General features: G+C 43.2%; 1 pseudogene; it reads right to left on the reverse strand.

Moving 5' to 3' along the window:
- Positions 1 to 10,654: 10,654 nt before the first annotated feature.
- Positions 10,655 to 12,292, reverse strand: LOC119358745 (annotated as a pseudogene).
- Positions 12,293 to 18,058: the final 5,766 nt, after the last annotated feature.

Below are 18,058 nucleotides of genomic sequence, written 5' to 3' on the forward strand. Positions count from 1 at the left end.
CACGCCATCGTGCTGACGGAACTCTTCCCCGACACTTTGCTGGATCGGAGTCCGGGGATTGTCATCGAGATGAACGTGTGCTAGAACTCGGAGGTGCCGTAGTTTCGGTGCTTGATCGGTCAGATCGTGAAGACGTACGACTACATCAACCAAACGCTTCCGTTGTCGATCTACTAGGTATGTAGATCGTACTCCCCCTCTCGTTGCTATGCATCACCATGATCTTGCGTGTGCGTAGGAAATTTTTTGAAATTACTACGAAACCCTACAGTGGCATCCGAGCCTAGGTTTTATGTGTTGATGTTATATGCACGTGCAGAAGACAAGTGAGTTGTGGGTGATATAAGTCATACTGCCTACCAGCATGTCATACTTTGGTTCGGCGGTATTGTTGGACGAGACGACCCGGACCAACATTACGCGTACGCTTACGCGAGACCGGTTCTCCCGATGTGCTTTGCACATAGGTGGCTTGCGGGCGACTATCTCTCCAATTTTAGTTGAACCAAGTGTGGCTACGCCCGGTCCTTGCGAAGGTTAAAACGGAGTCAAATTGACAAACTATCATTGTGGTTTTGATGCGTAGGTGAGATTGGTTCTTACTTAAGCCCGTAGCAGCCACGTAAAACTTGCAACAACAAAGTAGAGGACGTCTAACTTGTTTTTGCAGGGCATGTTGTGATGTGATATGGTCAAGACATGATGCTGAATTTTATTGTAAGAGATGATCATGTTTTGTAACCGACTTATCGGCAACCGGCAGGAGCCATATGGTTGTCGCTTTATTGTATGAAATGCAATCGCGATGTAATGCTTTACTTTATCACTAAACGCTAGCGATAGTCGTGGAAGCACAAGCTTGGCGAGGTGACAACGATGATACGATGGAGATCAAGGTGGCGCGCCGGTGACGATGGTGATCACGACGGTGCTTCGGAGATGGAGATCACAAGCACAAGATGATGATGGCCATATCATATCACTTATATTGATTGCATGTGATGTTTATCTTTTATGCATCTTATCTTGCTTTGATTGACGGTAGCATTATAAGATGATCTCTCACTAAATTATCAAGAAGTGTTCTCCCTGAGTATGCACCGTTGCGAAAGTTCTTCGTGCTGAGACACCACGTGATGATCGGGTGTGATAGGTTCTACGTTCAAATACAACGGGTGCAAAACAGTTGCACACGCGGAATACTCAGGTTATACTTGACGAGCCAAGCATATACAGATATGGCCTCGGAACACGGAGACCGAAAGGTCGAGCATGAATCATATAGTAGATATGATCAACATAGTGATGTTCACCAATGAAACTACTCCATCTGACGTTATGATCGGACATGGTTTAGTTGATTTGGATCACGTGATCACTTAGAGGATTAGAGGGATATCTATCTAAGTGGGAGTTCTTAAGTAATATGATTAAATTGAACTTAAATTTATCATGAACTTAGTCCTGGTAGTATTTTGCAAATCATGTTGTAGATCACTAGCTCGCGTTGTTGCTTCCCTGTGTTTATTATGATATGTTCCTAGAGAAAATTGTGTTGAAAGATGTTAGTAGCAAAGATGCGGATTGGATTCGTGATCTGAGGTTTATCCTCATTGCTGCACAGAAGAATTATGTCCTTGATGCATCGCTAGGTGACAGACCTATTGCAGGAGCAGATGCAGACGTTATGAACGTTTGGCTAGATCAATATGATGACTACATGATAGTTTAGTGCACCATGCTTAATGGCTTAGAATCGGGACTTCAAAGACGTTTTGAACGTCATGGACCATATGAGATGTTCCAGGAGTTGAAGTTAATATTTCAAGCAAATACTCGAGTTGAGAGATATGAAGTCTCCAACAAGTTCTATAGCTAAAAGATGGAGGAGAATCGCTCAACTAGTGAGCATGTGCTCAGATCGTCTGGGTACTACAATCGCTTGAATCAAGTGGGAGTTAATCTTCCAGATAAGATAGTGATTGACAGAATTCTCTAGTCACCATCACGAAGGTAGTAGAACTTCATGATGAACTATAGTATGCAAGGGATGACGAAAACGAATCCCAAGTTTTTCATGATGATGAAATCAATGAAGGTAGAAATCAAGAAAGAGCATCAAATGTTGATGGTTAACAAGATCACTAGTTTCAAGAAAAGGGCAAAGGGAAGAAGGGGAACTTCAAGAAGAACGACAAGCAAGTTGCTGCTCAAGTGAAGAAGCCCAAGTCTGGTCCTAAGCCTGAGACTAAGTGCTTCTACTACAAAGGGACTGGTCACTGGAAGCGGAACTGCCCCAAGTGATTGGCAGATAAGAAGGATGGCAAAGTGAACATAAGTATATTTGATATACATGTTATTGATGTGTACTTTACTAGTGTTTATAGCAACCCCTCAGTATTTGATACCAGTTCAGTTGCTAAGATTAGTGACTCGAAACGGGAGTTGCAGAATAAACAGAGACTAGTTAAGGGTGAAGTGACGATGTGTGTTGGAAGTGGTTCCAAGATTGATATGATCATCATCGCACACTCCCTATAAATTCGGGATTAGTGTTGAACCTAAATAAGTGTTATTTGGTGTTTATGTTGAGCATGAATATGATTCGATCATGTTTATTGTAATACGGTTATTCATTTAAGTAAGAGAATAAATTGTTGTTCTGTTTACATGAATAAAACCTTATAAGGTTACACACCCAATGAAAATAGTTCGTTGGATCTCGATCATAGTGATACACATAATCACAATATTGAAACCAAAAGATGCAAAGTTAATAATGATAGTGCAACTTATTTGTAGCACTGCCGTTTAGGTCATATTGGTGTAAAGCGCATGAAGAAACTCCATGCTGATGGGCTTTTGGAATCACTTGATTATGAATCAGTTGATGCTTGTGAACCATGCCTCATGGGCAAGATGACTAAAACTCTGTTCTTCAGAACAATGGAGCGAGCAAAAGATTTGTTGGAAATCATACATACTGATGTATGTGGTCCGATGAATATTGAGGCTCGCGATAGGTATCATTATTTTTTGATCTTCACAGATGATTTGAGCAGATATGAGTATATCTACTTGATGAAACAAAGGACTGAAACATTTGAAAAGTTCAAAGAATTTCAGAGTGAAGTGGAGAATCATCGTAACAAAATGAAAGTTTCTACGATATGATCGCAGAAATAAAATATTTGAGTTACGAGTTTGGTCTTCAGTTAAAACAATGTGAAATAGTTTCACTACTCACGCCACCTGGAACACCACAGCATAATGGTGTGTCCGAACATCATAACCGTACTTTATTAGATATGGTGCGATCTATGATGTCTCTTGCCGATCTACCACTATCGTTTTGGGGTTATGCATTAAAGACAGCTGCATTCATGTTTAAAAGGGCACCATCTAAGTCCGTTGAGACGACACAATCTGAACTGTGGTTTGGCAAGAAACCAAAGTTGTCGTTTCTTAAAGTTTGGGACTGCGATGCTTATGTGAAAAAGTTTCAACATGATAAGCTCGAACCCAAATTGGAGAAGTAAATCTTCATAGGATATCCAAAGGAAACTATTGGATACACCTTCTATCACAGATCCGAAGGCAAGACTTTTGTTACTAAATTCGGAAACTTTCTAGAGAAGGAGTTTCTCTCGAAAAAAGTGAGTGGGAGGAAAGTAAAAAACTTGATAAGGTAATTGTACCTTCTCCCTTATTGGAAAGTAGTTCATCACAGAAATCTGTTCCTGTGACTACTACACCAATTAGTGAGGAAGCTAATGATGATGATCATGTAACTTCAGATCAAGTTACTACCGAATCTCGTATGTAAACCAGAATGAGATCCACACCAGAGTGGTACGGTAATCTTGTTCTGGAAGTTATGTTACTAGACCATGACGAACCTACGAACTATGAGGAAGCGATGATGAGCCCAGATTCCGCAAAATGGCTTGAGGCCATGAAATCTGAGATGGGATCCATGTATGAGAACAAAGTATGGACTTTGGTTGACTTGCCCGATGATCGGCAAGCCATAGAAAATAAATGGATCTTCAAGAGGAAGACAGATGCTGATAGTAGTGTTACTATCTACAAATCTAGAATTGTCGCAAAAGGTTTTCGACAAGTTCAAGGTGTTGACTACGATGAGATTTCCTTACTCGTATCTATGCTTAAGTCTGTCCGAATCATGTTAGCAATTTCCGCATTTTATGAAATCTGGCAAATGGATAAACAAAACTGCATTCCTTAATGGATTTACTAAAGAAGAGTTGTATACGATGCAACTAGTAGGTTTTGTAGATCCTAAAGGTGTTAACTAAATATGCAAGCTCCAGCGATCCATCTATGGACTGGTGCAAGAATCTCGGAGTTGGAATATACGCTTTCATAAGTTGATCAAAGAATATAGTTTTATACAGACTTGCGGTGAAGCATGTATTTACAAGAAAGTTAGTGGGAGCACTACAACATTTCTGATAAGTATATGTGAATGACATATTGTTGATCGGAAATAATGTAGAATTATTCTGCAAAGCATAAAGGAGTGTTTGAAAGGAGTTTTTCAAAGAAAGACCTCGGTGAAGCTGCTTACATATTGAGTATCAAGATCTATAGAGATAGATCAAGACACTTGATAAGTTTTTTCAATGAGTACATACCTTGACAAGTTTTTGAAGTAGTTCAAAATGGAACAGTCAAAGAAAAGGTTTCTGGCCTGTGTTACAAGGTGTGAAGTTGAGTAAGACTCAAAGCCCGACCACGACAGAAGATAGAAAGAGAATGAAAGTCATTCCCTATGCCTCAATCATAGGTTCTATAAAGTATGCCATGTTGTATACCAGATCTATTGTATGCCCTACCACTGAGTTTGGCAAGGGAGTACGATAGTGATCTAGGAGTAGATCACTGGACAGCGGTCAAAATTATCCTTAGTGGAATAAGAAAATATTTCTCAACTATGGAGGTGACAAAAAGGTTCGTCGTAAAAAGTTACGTCGATGCAAGTTTTGACACAGATCTGGATGACTCTAAGTCTCGATCTAGATACATATTGAAAGTGGGAGCAATAAGCTAGAGTAGCTCCGTGCAGAGCATTGTTGACATAGAAATTCACAAAATACTTACGGATCTGAATGTGACAGACCCGTTGACTAAAATTATCTCACAAGCAAAACATGATCACACCTTAGTACTCTTTGGGTATTAATCACATAGCGATGTGAACTAGATTATTGACTCTAATAAACCCTTTGGGTGTTTATCACATATCGATGTGAACTATGGGTGTTAATCACATGGTGATGTGAACTATTGCTGTTAAATCACATGGCGATGTGAACTAGATTATTGACTCTAGTGCAAGTGGGAGACTGAAGGAAATATGCCCTAGAGGCAATAATAAAGTTGTTATTTATTTCCTTATATCATGATAAATGTTTATTATTCATGCTAGAATTGTATTAACCGGAAACATAATACATGTGTGAATACATAGACAAACAAAGTGTCACTAGTATGCCTCTACTTGACTAGCTCGTTAATCAAAGATGGTTATGTTTCCTAACCATGAACAATGAGTTGTTATTTGATTAACGGGATCACATCATTGAGAGAATGATCTGATTGACATGACCAATTCCATTAGCTTAGCACCCGATCGTTTAGTATGTTGCTATTGCTTTCTTCATGACTTATACATGTTCCTATAACTATGAGATTATGCAACTCCCTTTTACCGGAGGAACACTTTGGGTACTACCAAACGTCACAACGTAACTGGGTGATTATAAAGGAGTACTACAGGTGTCTCCAAAGGTACATGTTGGGTTGGCGTATTTCGAGATTAGGTTTTGTCACTCCGATTGTCGGAGAGGTATCTCTGGGCCCTCTCGGTAATGCACATCACTTAAGCCTTGCAAGCATTGCAACTAAATGAGTTAGTTGCGGGATGATGTATTACAGAACGAGTAAAGAGACTTGCCGGCAACGAGATTGAACTAGGTATTGGAATACCGACGATCGAATCTCGGGCAAGTAACATATGATGACAAAGGGAACAACGTATGTTGTTATGCGGTCTGACCGATAAAGATCTTCGTAGAATATGTAGGAGCCAATATGGGCATCCAGGTCCCGCTATTGGTTATTAACTGGAGACATGTCTCGGTCATGTCTACATTGTTCTCGAACCCGTAGGGTCCGCACGCTTAAGGTTACGATGACAGTTATATTATGAGTTTATGCATTTTGATGTACCGAAGGTTGTTCGGAGTCCCGGATGTGATCACGGACATGACGAGGAGTCTCAAAATGGTCGAGACATAAAGATTGATATATTGGAAGCCTATGTTTGGATATCGGAAGTGTTCTGGGTGAAATAGGGATTTTACCGGAGTACCGGGAGGTTACCAGAACCCCCCGGGGAGCTAGATGGGCCTTAATGGGCCTTGGTGGAAAAGAGAAGAGGCAGCCCTACATGGGCCACGCGCCCCTCCCCTCCCTTGGTCCGAATTGGACAAGGAGAGGGGGCCGGCCCCTCTCTCTCTTTTCCCCCCTCCGCGAATCCTATTCCAACTAGGATTTGGGGGGGGGGGGAATCCTACTCCCAGAGGGAGTAGGACTCTCCTGGCGCGCCCTCCTTGGACGGCCAGCCTCCCCCCTCTAGTCCTTTATATACGGAGGCAGGAGCACCCCAGAGACACACAAGTTGATCCACATGATCTATTCCTTAGCCGTGTGCGGCGCCCCCAGCCACCATAGTCCTCGATAATATTGTAGCGGTGCTTAGGCGAAGCCCTACAGCAGTAGTGTGTCAAGATCGTCACCGCACCGTCGTGCTGACGGAACTCTTCCCCGACACTTTGCTGGATCGGAGTCCGGGGATCGTCATCGAGCTGAACGTGTGCTAGAACTCGGAGGTGCCGTAGTTTCGGTGCTTGATCGGTCGGATCGTGAAGACGTACGACTACATCAACCAAACGCTTCCGTTGTCGAACTACTAGGTATGTAGATCGTACTCCCCCTCTCGTTGCTATGCATCACCATGATCTTGCGTGTGCGTGATCGTACTCCCCTCCTTTCCACTAAAGCCCATTAAGGCCCATATACCTCGGGGGGAGGGGGGTTCCGATAACCTTCCGAGACTCCGAACCCGGAACCATTCCAGTATCCAAATATAGTCGTCCAATATATCGATCTTTACGTCTCGAGCATTTCAAGACTCCTCGTCATGTCCGTGATCACATCCGGGACTCCGAACTACCTTCGGTACATCAAAACACATAAACTCATAATATAACCGTCATCAAACTTTAAGCGTGCGCACCCTACGGGTTCAAGAACTATGTAGACATGACCGAGAAAAGTCTCTGGTCAATAACCAATAGCGGAACCTGGATGCTCATATTGGTTCCTACATATTCTATGAAGATCTTTATCGGTCAAACTGCATAACAACATACGTTGTTCCCTTTGTCATCGGTATGTTACTTGCCCGAGATTCGATCGTCGGTATCTCAATACTTAGTTCAATCAAGTTACCGGCAAGTCTCTTTACTCGTTCCGTAATACATCATCCCGCAACTAACTCATTAGTTGCAATGCTTGCAAGGCTTAAGTGATGTGTATTACCGAGTGGTCCTAGATATACCTCTCCGACAATCGGAGTGACAACTCCTAATCTCGAAATACGCCAACCCAACAAGTACCTTCGGAGACACCTGTAGAGCACCTTTATAATTAACGAGCTAGTCTATGGTTAGGAAAGTTAACCATCTTTAATTAACGAGCTAGTCAAGTAGAGGCATACTAGTGACACTATGTTTGTCTATGTATTCACACATGTATTATGTTTCCGGTTAATACAATTCTAGCATGAATAATAAACATTTATCATGAAATAAGAAAATAAATAATAACTTTATTATTACCTATAGGCCATATTTTCTTCAGGTCAATAAGGGCATGTACAATGGTTGATAAGATAGTCTTTTCTTAAGTCTTGCATGTTATTTAGAGAGGACAAAAAAAGATGTCTACAATGGATCATGTCTTAGCCTTATCTTAATAACTAGCTATTCCTTAAAATATGGTGAGACATATTGTGCTAAGAGATCACCTCTTGTCTTCTCTTAAATAAGAAAAGACATATTGTGCTATTCCTTAAAATAGCCTTTTTTATGAGTTCTCTCTCCTCCACCTTATCATTTATCCTACGTGGCACTGCTAAGATAGCACCATTGTACATGCCCTAAGCAAACTATGAGAACAAGCGCCATGCTTGCCATTTCGATGGATCTGCCGTGCTTCTGTTCTATTTTACCTCGCTATATAGGCACGTGTCACTCTTATCTTGAAGTAGACATTTAATGCTTCATTACATGCAATCTACTCCCTCCGTTTCAAATTACTTGTCATAGGTATGGATGTATCTAGATGTATTTTAGTCCTATATATATCCATTTCCGCGACGAGTAATTCGGAACGGAGGGAGTAGTAGACATTGATTGTGCCCCAAATATTATGACCACCAATTTAAATACCTCCCTAACAGGAAATACGTTGAATTGTTAAATTGTTGACATAAGGCTAGAACTATAGTACTACTGGTAGAGGACGCGTTAGAATGAAAGGTTTTAATAACTTTAATTATCGGTTTGGTACTCAATACATTTCTTCCATTTTATGAGACATAAAATGATAGTTAAAAGAATCACAACCGATCCAGCAAGGTTGTTGGTTCATGTCTTCACAGATAGGACAGTCGGCTTCATCGGTTCATTGACGAAGAAAACTGGAATGTAAGTGTTTTTAGATATTTCAATAAAGGACTACATACGGATGTATATAGATATATTTTAAACTGTAGATTAACCTATTTTGCTTCTATTTAGTCCGCATTGGAATCTCTTAAAGGACTTATATGTAGGAACAGAGGAAGTAGCTAGTTGCAACGTGTGTTTCAACAATCACATACATATTTTGCGGTTCAATACTAATCCTATCTGACATTTGCATTACACCCACCATATTCAATATTTTGATGGGATTTAATTTGATTCGAGTATGGTAGGAAATGTAAGGAAAATTTTGATTTAATTGAGGTTTTGTTACATTTTATTTGATTTGGTATTTGCGGGTGAAGTAAATAAAGTTTTGATTTAGGTGTGATTTTGAACAGACTTTATTTTATTTGCCTTTAGCGAGCTGAAAGGATCACTCGCTTAAGGCCTTACACTAATCGGGCTGGCCCATTCATGAACATGCATAGTAAAAGGAAAAAAACTAAAGATAAATTGGAGCATGCCAAGGAAACAAACACTGGTCTCCAGCTTTCGAGCAAGCCGACATCTCAACATTAGACCAGCCTTTGGTTGGTGACATCGTAGTAGAATTAGGCAACTTAAGTCCAAATGAGTCGCGGTTTTCATTGTTTCTTCTCCATTTCTTGTTGGGTTATTTTTTCTTCTTTTTTTGTTTTTTGTTTTGTTTTTTTATTATGTTTGTTTTTGTTGTCACTCTACATTTTCTTATATGTCAAAAAAAATTAATAAGTGATCAACATTTTTGTAGACAAGTCAACATTGTCCAAACGCTTATTCAACATTTTTTAAATACTTGTTGAACATTTTAATATTTACTTGACATTTTTTGAAACATGTTCTAAATGTTTCAAATACCCATTCAACAATTTTCTAAACTTATTCAATATTTGTGTGTACTTGTTCAACATTTTTGATACTTATTCAACATTTTAAAATATGTGTTCAACATTTTTTCAAATACTCATTCAACAATTATCAAATACTTGTTCCACATTTCAATACTTATTCAACATTTTCAAAATACTTGTTCAATTGTTTTTAAAATTCTTGTTCAATATTTTCTAATAATTATTCACATTTTTCAAATGTGTTTTTGAAGAGTGTTTCTTGTATGTAGGTAGAATATTTTAAAATATAAAGAAAAATACAAAAAAGCTAGAAAAACCAGAACATAAAACAGAAAAAAATAGGCCATAGCCTTCCGCGTGGCTGGGCCGGCCCGTCGGGTCTCCTCCTGATGCAAGGCTTCCCCTGTGCTCGCTTAAAGCGAGAAATAGGGGTGCACAGTTATTTTGTCGTGTATGTATCGGTTGTCCCTCTGCAGTCTGGTGCTTTTCACCCCTACCGGTAGGGCATTCTGCTCCCTTTAGCCCACCTTCCTTTCCTAGCCCGACCCCAGCCGAGCCGGCACGTCTATACAACGCCTATTATGGACCGGCCCACTCATGAGAGCACTTACGGCATATAACTGGTTACATGCTGTAAGTTCACTATTATCGCTGTCATCCCCCCACCATTTGTCGATTTTGTAACGCAGCAGCTCATGTTTTAGCAAAGCCGAACATGATGCATGATCATGTTGGTTCAAGCTCAATGTATCTCCTGACGTTATCAGGACTATAATTTCTACTCAACAGATCTCAAATGTGTGAACAATGCTGCACATTATCTCGCAATCAAAAGTGTGAATGATGCTGCCCATGATCTGGAAAAAAAAACTTGTTGGTTTTGAATTCTATGCGGCTACGTTATATCTGTAGCACCAAAATTGTGCAGAAATCATTAGTTTCGGACTTTATGTTGACACATGTTATAACCTTTTTAGCCCATCAGAACTATTAGCAGTTACAATTTGGTCAAACACGATTGTTTTGTTTTGCACAGCTACACTAGCTACTCGTTGAAGGGAAGTGGCGGCACGCTCTGCTCGCTCTGGAAGTAGTCGCTGGCGTCCACCTTGCAATTGATCTCGGCGAGTCTCCTAAAGTTCTCCGGGCCAAAATAGCTCTCGCCCCACACCTTGGCACTATCATAGCTTATCACACCGTCGACCACCTTGTTCGCGCCGATGTCGAGGTCCCTGTAGTTCACGTATGCGCCTCTCGGGTTCTTGCTCACGTACGGCGTCATGAAGTTGTACAGGCTTCCGATCCAGTTAGGCGTAACGTTGCCCCCGACCTCTTTCCCGTTCCATAGCTCCACGTAATGGATGTTGTAGAGCACGCTGCTTCGGTGGGGGAACAGGATCTTGGCGGCGCCGATGCGGTCCATTATTCCACCGTGCGGCTCGAGGATGAGCTGCCCCGATGCTGCGCCGTTGGGCCAGAGGAAGATCTTCTTCCAGGTCTCCTTGGTGAGGGCTTTCTTGACGTAGTCCGACTTGTTCTTGACGAAGGGGCCCAGGGTCGTGGACCGGTTGAGGAGGAGCGCCTCCAGCGGCTTGCTGTTGATGGCGTCGCCGAAGTATATGTACGCCGTGTACTGCAGCCAGCTCATCTCCTTGCAGTCGGCGCTCGTCACCCCGAGCTCCGGGAACCGGCTGCGCATCGTCGCCACTGTCGTGCTGCAGTTACCGAGGTACAGGGACTGGAAGTTGGCCTGGCTCTTTTCGATGACAACACGTACGCTGAGATCGTCGGGGAGCGCCGGCGCGAGCGTTTGCCATTTGGTCACCGTGTCGACCGCGCCCTGTTCCATGGTCTTGGCGACTTTGAAGAAGGTCACCTTCGGTGGGACTGGCACGAGCCTGAGCTTCCACGACAGCACGATGCCGAAGTTCCCGCCGCCGCCGCCGCGGATGGCCCAGAAGAGGTCGTCCCCCATGGCCTTCTTGTTCGCCAGCAGGTTCCCGTTGGCGTCGACCATACTAGCGTCGAGGACGTTATCGGCCGAGAGTCCATACTTGCGCATCATGAGGCCTATGCCGCCGCCGCTGATGATGCCCCCCACTCCCACGGTCGGGCATACGCTAGCCGGGAAGCCCAGCCCTGGCGCGGCCGTGGCGATGCGGTAGTAGAGCTCTCCGACCGTCGCCCCGGTCTCGACCCACGCCGTGGCTTCGTGCGGGTTGACGTGGACGGCATGGAGCTTGGCGAGGTCGATCACCGCGAACGCCTCGCCGTTCGGGGTGGTCGATCGGTACGAGAGGCCCTCGTTGTCGTGCCCGCCGCTGCGCAACGGACACGGACGCTGTGTCGTCGCCCGCAGCGCACGGCGGTCTGGACATGCGACGTGTTTGTGGGCGTCACGATGCACAGTGGAGGACTCGCCGTAGCCGGCGCCACCAACCTGGCGTTCCTGATGGACGACACCAGGAGCGGCGTGAACGACGGCGAGCTTGGCGTCAGCACGAGCTGGCTGGGGATGTTCGTCGAGAGGCACCGGAGGAAGTCGTTGTTGTTGGAGGGCGACGCCACGGAAGGGGCGGGCACGAAGAAGCCCAAGAAGCAGACTGTGAGAACGAGCGCCATATGCTTGCCATTTCGATGGATCTACCTTTTTTCCTACACTGACATGGTGCTTCTGTTCTACTCTATTTCCCCTCGTTTATATTGCCATGGGTCAGCCTTATCTTGAAGGGTTGTTAGGATATCTCTCCCCAAATCAACTAGGAATTGATTGTGCCCCAAAGATTAAGATCTCCGAATCAAGTACATAATGAAAGGATTCAATAGATTTAATTATCTCTTTGGTACTCAATAAATTTCTTCCATTTTATGAGAAATAAAACAATACTCCCTTATATACACATATTTTAAAATGTACATTCACTCATTTTGTTTCGTATGTAGTTTATAGTGAAATTTTAAAAAGAATTATATTTAGTAACGGAGGGAGTAGTTAAAAAAACTGACTACCAATCCGGCAAGGCTGTTAGTTCATATTTTCACAGGTCGGACAGACGGCTCATCGGTTCATTGACGACGAAAACTGAAATACTTAAGCTAACTAACAAATGGCATGTTTGTTGCAACGGGTGCATACATATTTCTGTGGATCAAAACTATTAGATCTGACATGTGCATTACACACACCATATTCAAGATTTTGATAGGATTTAATTATGATTCGAGTATGGGTAGTGAATGCAATGAAATTTTTGAGTTAGTTGAGGTTTGGTAAGATTTGATTTAATTTAGTATTCGTAGGTGAAGGAAATAAAGTTTTGGTTTAGATGTGATTTTGGGAAGATTTGATTTTATTTGATTGAGTTAATTCAGGAAGTGATTTTCGGAAAGTATGGATTTGGTTTATATTATTTCAATATACTCTATGTTTATGTTAGTTTCAATTTTGTGTGGCGTCGATTGAGAGTACCAAAAATCAACAGAAAACCAAAGAGCGAGGGGATCATCGGGAGGAAAAAACCGAGGGAGGAGGGGACAAGATGGGACCAACTCCCCCCCCCCCCCTTTTGTTGAACACTGTGATCTTTTTTTTTAACATGGGACCAACTCCCCTTGAATATCTCTATTCTTAATGGAGCAGCCCGTAGGACTGGATCCACGGTTTTCTTTTTCATCCTATCACTTTCGCCGGTTTTTTTCGTCCTCCTCCCATCACCACACTAGTTTATTTTTGTGTCACCTCTCACACAATGAAAAAAATCTGAACGGATCAGAACTTTTCATACTAGCGCAACTTATTTTTGTAATGCTCTTTAAAGATCAAATCTAAATTAATTAATCTTACCAAAAATCGCTCAATCACATTAATTAATTTTTCCATACTGAGAAAATTACGTTTTAAAAAATCAATCACGATCAATCTTTAAAGATCGAATCTAAATTATTTAATCTTAAAATAAATCGCTCGATCACATTAATTAATCTTTCCATACTGGCAAAATCATGTTTTTTCTACATGAAGGAAAAATGTCTACTCCGAGTCTGTGGACGTGAAGGAAAAATCCATACTGGCACATCGACGTCGTTCGTTTTGTTCGTAGCCACGTTCGCCCCGTATCCCTCGTCCCGATTTTTTCTTTCCAGATCGATACACCGTTTTTTTAATTTGTTGTGTCCTCCTGGTTCTCCCAGCTCCCTACGCCCCGCTATCTTTCCTCGCGACACATATAGGGTTTCATCCGCTCACCCAATCTCCCGGTCCTCCGCCGCCGAAGCCTCGTGGGGATCTTTGACAGCCTGTGTGCACTCCCATACAACACAATTCATGGAAGGGCTATACCTAGAAAGAAGGGAGCGGGAGAACCGGCCACGCGTTGCCACCGACCTGCTGGACGACGCGCATCGCGGCCTTGCCATCGAGCCGCCATAGCCGCTCCTCCCCATTGGCAGCATGGTTTAGCCAGGTCTACACAAGCCGCAATGGTGTGTTGTGTTCCGTTTCCTGGACTGGCTCCGCGTCGGCAGGGGCAGCAGTTGGGCGTGCTTGATTGCTGTTGTGCTCAAGGTGGATAGGTCATGCCGGGAGCCCTCCTCCATGCCCGCGGGCCTCCCCTCCCCCGAGCTCGCTCGCGTAGGCGCGGCTTCCTACGATCTCACCCGTCACCGGAGCTCTCCTTTGTTGGTTTTGATCTGACGGCTTAACAAGCCAGTTAGATCTATTAGTCTAACAAAAAAAAGGGAAAGATAACGTTAAAGAAAAAAGCCCCACGCACCAACGTACGTGGGCTTTTTCTCCCAACTAAGGCGCCCTGATCGGGGGCACCCAAACCAACTGATAGTTTAGGTCCCCTGTCGCCAGCGCTACATAAAAGGGGATACGGGAGAGGGTTGGCAGCCTGCGCAATCACAATTTTCGTACGGTTTCACTCCCCTCCCGGTATTCTCTCACCCCATCTGATCGGGGGGAGCGCTGCAGCGACGGGAAGACCTACTCCAGCCACCGCTGCTGTCCCCGGGCAGTGCCGGTGGCGTCCTGAGGGCATCAGGACGTTGAGGAGGACTGCTATCTCGACTACATCACCCCTGCATCACACCTGCATAGAGCAGGCGATCATGTCCACTGCCGTGACATGTAAAGATTCCCTAAATCTTCTCTGTTCATGCTTTTTAGGTGATCTAGATGCAATCAGTTCCTACTAATGGTATCCCAGAGATGCATAATTACTCCAACAATGGTATCAGTCGCCAATTTTGATTGCAATAGGTCCCTATATCATTGATCTATAGATCAACATGAAGTTTAGATCAAGTCAGGTTTAGGGTTTTATGATCAAGATTGAAAGTTTTAGCCCCATGCTCATGCTACTGTTTGATGTTCATGCCAATTGCCGTCTGCAAATAATTATGTGATACCCTAATTTTGCTACGGATCATTACTGCCACCTATGTTCATCAATTTTAATTAATCTCAGTTAAGATCTCATGCTCACCTTCATGTTAAGTTGATTCAAATTGAACATGCTTAAGTTCTGTTTCCATATGCACTAAGCAAATTAGAAGGCAGAGGTCTAAACAGTATACAAACAGTAGAATCCCCACATCAAGAACCCTAGTTTTTATCCCCAATTCGAAAGTACACTCATTCTGCAACCAGGGCTGTTTCTAATCCAAGATAAGCACTCATGAACACGAATTGGAGAAGAATGAGGCATAGGCTCACCTAATGCGCCGCGTAGCCGCCTTTCCCTTCGGGGCCCGCACTGCGTCCACCGTGGTGCGAGGGCGGAGACGCCGCGACGCCGTTGCCTCCCACCGGAGCGACGCGCGGAACGTTGACTAGCCGCCGCTCGAATGGACGAGCTCGTCGCCGTCGCCCCTCATGTCGCGGTGGCCGGCGTCCCTCCTCCCTTGATGCGCCATGAGCACGGATGTCGGGGCCATGTTCGACAGGGGAGCACGCGGGATTCATCCTGCTGCACGCTCCTCCGGCGAGCGCAGCCGCCGCGCCGCCATGGCCGGCGTGCCTTTTGGGCCGCCGTCGAACGCCATCGCTCTGCCAGAGAGTGAGACTCGGGGTGGAGGGGAGGAAATGGTCTAGGGTTTTTGACCGCGCCACCGTTTTTGCTCAGTCGCGGGGCGATCCGAGCCGTCGGCACGATCCGACGACTGAGAGCATCACGCGGCTCCCTGCTGGGCCGGCGGGTGTTTAACGGGCCATATCCGGCCGCGGGCTTCAGCCCAGGTAGTTTCAGTCCAAAAAAATGCTACTGGACTGAGCTGCATTTCGGATAGCCGTGGGTTTTTGGGCCAAAATCACTGTCGCGTTTTTCTGTTTTTTTCCAGTGCGTTTAAGTTAATACTTATTATGTTTTTGCACAGTTTAAAACAGAAAATGCCTAAAACTAAAATGAACATATTATTATTCTGGGTAAAATTGAACCAACGAGATATTTTATTCAGGATTTATTATGTGTTTTGCATGATGAATTTTTAGACATCAAAAATAATGATATTTTCTTTTATGTTGATGTCTAAGTTCAGAATGAAATGACTCTAATTTTAATTCGGACCAACGTTGTTTTATTATTATGAGTCATCCCCTATGATATTTTAATTCCATGTTTTTTTGCCCAACGGTGTTTTGACATGGAGTTGAAATTAAATACTTGGCATGTTTGTTTATTTACCAACGTAAATTTATAATCATGCAAGTTTACTTATGAATTTTTATGATGATTTCAGCTTTGGCTCCATTTCGGTCCGACACGATCGAACCACTTACGGGGAGTAACTTCCCTCGTTGGAAGTCCCAAGTCGAATTATGTTTAGGTTGTAATGAGTTTGACTATGCCTTGAGGGAAGAAAAACCTGTGGCACCTGTGGCAGGTGTTACAAGGTATGCAGAACTAAAGAAAGACTATGATGTTAAGATGGAAAAGTGGAACAAGTCCAACCGTATTGCGCTTCTCATCATGAAAGCGACAATATCGCCGGACATTTCTGAAGCACTCCCTAAGAAAGACACTGCTAAAGAATTCCTCACTGAAATGGAGGAGCAATTTAAAGGCTCCGACAAAGTGTATGCTCATGAGCTTTTTGCTAAACTTCTTCAGAAATACACTATTGACGGAAACGTTAGGCAACACATATTGAGGGTGGTAAATGCTTACACCAAACTTAAGGCTTTGGAGTGTTCTTTAAGTGAAACCCTTCTTGTCATAATTATTCTTGAGTCTCTTCCAGAAGAGTTTGAACAATTTAAGGTCAACTATAACTCTCTAAAGGAAAAATGGCCACTCTCTGAGATGACCGCAAGGATCGTCCAGGAGGAAGAGAGGATCATGAGGCAGGAGAAAGACCATGTTTTTCATGTTGGCTCTAACAAGAGAAAGCATGACGGGCAAGGTTTTCCCAAGCCTCAGAAAAAGCAAGTCAAGAAAGAAGGCACTAAGCCATTCAACCCTAAGGCATTCAAGGGTAAAGAAGCCGGCAGTTCTTCTTCTGCTCCTAGCAGCTCCACTGCTGGAGAAAATGCTTGTAACTTCTGCAAAGAGGAGGGACACTATCAAGGGGACTGCCAAGGCTTTCTAAAATGGATGAATAAAAGAGGTATTGATGAAATTACTTTTGTAGATGAATCTTTTTATGTCGATTTTTCTATAAAGTCATGGTGGATTGATTCAGGGGAAACCACTCACGTTGCTAACTCTATGCAGGGATTCGATACGATCCAAACTATAAGAGAGGAACAAGAAAGCTTAAGGTTGCGAACGGAGTTGAGGCCGATGTTGAAGCTGTGGGATCTCTCACGTTGGAGCTACACACTGGCCACACTCTTAGATTGAATAATGTTATTTATGTGCCTACCTTAAGTAGGAATTTGATTTCAGTTTCTCGTTTAGATGATGATATGTATGAGTGCCATTTTGGCAAGAAACAATTTGCTTTGATCAAATGTTATAAGAATGTAGGCATCGGTGTTAGACGAGGCCAACTATACATGTTATCTCTTAATAATGATTCAGTTATGCATGTGAGTGATGAAATTAATGTTTAGAAAAAATGGAAAGGAGTTAGTAATTCTTCGAAATTGTGGCATTGTCGTTTGGGCCACATTTCGAGGGGGAGAATGGAATGCTTAGTTAAAAATGAAATACTCCTCCCATTAGACTTGTCAGATGCAGACAAATATGTCGACTACATTAAAGGAAAATTCACAAAAACAATTAAGAAAGGAGCAGTAAGAGCCACATGGGTTTTAGAATTAATTCACACCGACATATGTGGACCCCTTAATGTTAAGTCTGTAGATGGTTTTAATTCATTCATTACATTCACAGACGACTTTTCCCGCTATGGATATATTTATCCCATACGTGACTGATGGGA

This window comes from Triticum dicoccoides, chromosome 2A (genome assembly GCF_002162155.2).
Source record: "Triticum dicoccoides isolate Atlit2015 ecotype Zavitan chromosome 2A, WEW_v2.0, whole genome shotgun sequence".
Classification (NCBI taxonomy): Eukaryota; Viridiplantae; Streptophyta; class Magnoliopsida; order Poales; family Poaceae; genus Triticum; species Triticum dicoccoides.